Genomic DNA, 2,674 nt, shown 5'->3' with positions numbered 1-2,674 from the left:
GGCGATGGAGATGACCGCCCGATGGGATAAACAGGGAGAAAATGCAAACACACACACACACATTGTTTTGGGTTAAAAGCCAGTAATTAAGAGAAGCTAAAGTGCTCTGTTGCCTTGCAGAAATCAACCTTTGAGCACCTCCTGCGATGTTGTTCTTTTAGTGTTACAGAGATTTTTCTCTTTCAACAAAGACAAATGTAAAACTTACACACACAGACACACACACACACACACACACACACCCAATTAAGGCTCGAGGGTGTATAAATATGAATCAGTGCTGACAATGGTGTGCAGAGTGAAACCCCGTGCTTCCCAGTGTCATCAGTTACATCCGGCTAAATGGACTGGGAACACTGGCGACCGGCTGCCCCCCCCCGTCCAATGAAAAACAACATTTTAAACCCCAAACTAAGATGTTTGATTTTTAGAAAAAATAAATGAAATCAATCTCTCACCTCTCTGAAAATTGCCGAGGTATTATCATCACAGTCACAGTAACAGAGGCGGTCGGTGTGATTCCATTTCATTCCCTCATTCCTCTGAAATTGGAATTCTAGTGACAGAACCCGGGAGGAAAAAGCAGAATTGCAGTCGCAGCTGAGACACGGGCCTGTTTAAGAGTTTGTTGTAGCCGAGCTGATCGCTGAGATGTTTTTCATCTCCTTTATCGGAAAATTGTGCCTTCATCAGCGTCGGATCAATTCGGCTCCTCTCTTCCTTTCTGAGCCACGACGAGGGCCCACACGCAGCCCCTCGTGGCGTCTGCCGCTCACCTCCAGCGGGCCGAGAGTTTCTTCATTTTCGGGAAGATCAATAATACCAGATGTCAGAGAAATTGAGCACGTGCCCAATCAAGTCCGCTCTCCGTTCCCGGAGAAAATCTTAGCGCTGAAATTCCTTAATTAGGCAGATCAGCAAGGGTGTCGTCACCCACGTGGCTGGTCTCAGTTATGGGAGGGAAAGGATGCTGAGATCCTGCTGCTGTGGTCTGCAGATCTTCGCCGAACCAGCCGCACAGCTCTCGACCTCTTTTATAGACTGCCTGCGTATTCGTTCAGGCTACATGTTAGCATGTGTCGAGACACTTTCCAAAATCAAAACAGTGATTTCTGTAGTTGAGCCTGCACTTATTCAGGAGCGAGTCCAACGTTCCAGTAATTTCAGTCCTAAAAGGGCCAGTCAACCGATGCTAATGATGCACAGATGCTAATGCTATGGGGGCTCTTTGTTTGGGCACTTTAGTGGAGTGATAATGTGGGAATATGACTCAGCATGTGGGGGATCCATGCTCCAGACACAGTCAATGTACAGTTTAGATATTTGCACAGGCCTATAGATTGAACCAGTCGGTTCTAGAGTTCCCCAGTAAGAGGGAGATCTCAGAGAGAAAGAGGAGCGGGGAAACCGCAGCCCTCTGTCAGACTGGATCATGTGTCTCCTTTAACCGTAACGTAAATAAATATGTCTCCCAAATTTCTGTAAACTGATTCTTTAAAAGCCAACGCCCTTGACTAAGCGTGTCCCTCCTCTCAATCTTCTGCCTGACCGACGCTATCTTCCCCCTCCGCCTGTTTCCTGCAGCTTCACTCTCTCCTCACGTCCTTTGTCCACCTCTCAGGTCCTCTCTCTCTCTCTGCGTCTCTGTGTCTCTCTCTCTGTCTCTCCCACACACCGTCCTGATGGCAACATGTTTATCTATTATTGATATTCTGACTCGGCTCACATCCCGCCTCCCCGTCGCCCCACTTTCCTCCAGCCCGTCCTACTTCCCTCGTGGGACACACACACACACACACACACATGCACACACACACACACACACACAAACAGATGCACGTTTGGGGGGGTGTCAAACAAAGTTTGTGTTCATGTCAGTGACACAGAGGATGATCTATATTTAGCTCTGTAGGTCCCTCAGCGATAGATTAGTCTCTCACCTGTTCGGGCCATGCTGACTCTGCCACTATGCGCGCGTCAGACCTCCGAACAGCAGTTATCACGCCATCTTTTGTCCGCCTCAAACGACTGAGCTCAGGGCTTTCCCTCCACTGAAGCTGCTGTTAAACGCGGCTCTTCGCACGTCCTTCAGTTGACTTTGCTTTGCAGCGCAACTGTTTCTTTCTGGAGCTTTTGAAACACAGTTTTTTTTCTCTATGTTCAAGCCAATTAGCATCCCCCCCATCCACACACACACTCCACCCCCGGTATGTCACACTCGACAATCTGTGCGGGGGCTGTGAGGGTGTGTGAGTGTGTGTGTGTGTGTTGTGAGCAGGATACACAAACAACTCTGAGCTTTGATAAAGCAGTGTAGCGTGTCAGTGCGCGATGCTTTGAAGAGGAAATAGGAGGAATCTTTGTTGTGCGCGGAGCAAAAGGTTTGTTTGGTCTCTGTGCTCCGTGGGACCCTCGCAGGACTCCTCTGTTGTCGAGCGCTTATCAAATAAGATCCTCTTCTGCCGCCTTCCTCCAGGCAGATTGCTCCGCTGGCTCCGCTCACATCTTGTTGCGTCTCCGTGCAGGAATGTGCGCCGAACAGTTGGTTCCCCCTCATCGATTATTTCTGTGAACACTAGGTGATTCTGTTGGTCCATTATTGTAGCGAGTGATGTTGGATAGCTGTGATGGCTGAGTTTTATAGTTTTATAGCTAATTAATCCCAAAAGAACAT

Source organism: Takifugu flavidus, chromosome 15 (assembly GCF_003711565.1).
Source record: "Takifugu flavidus isolate HTHZ2018 chromosome 15, ASM371156v2, whole genome shotgun sequence".
Taxonomy (NCBI): Eukaryota; Metazoa; Chordata; class Actinopteri; order Tetraodontiformes; family Tetraodontidae; genus Takifugu; species Takifugu flavidus.
The sequence above is the reverse complement of the archived record's forward strand: the minus strand, read 5'-3'. Positions refer to the sequence as shown.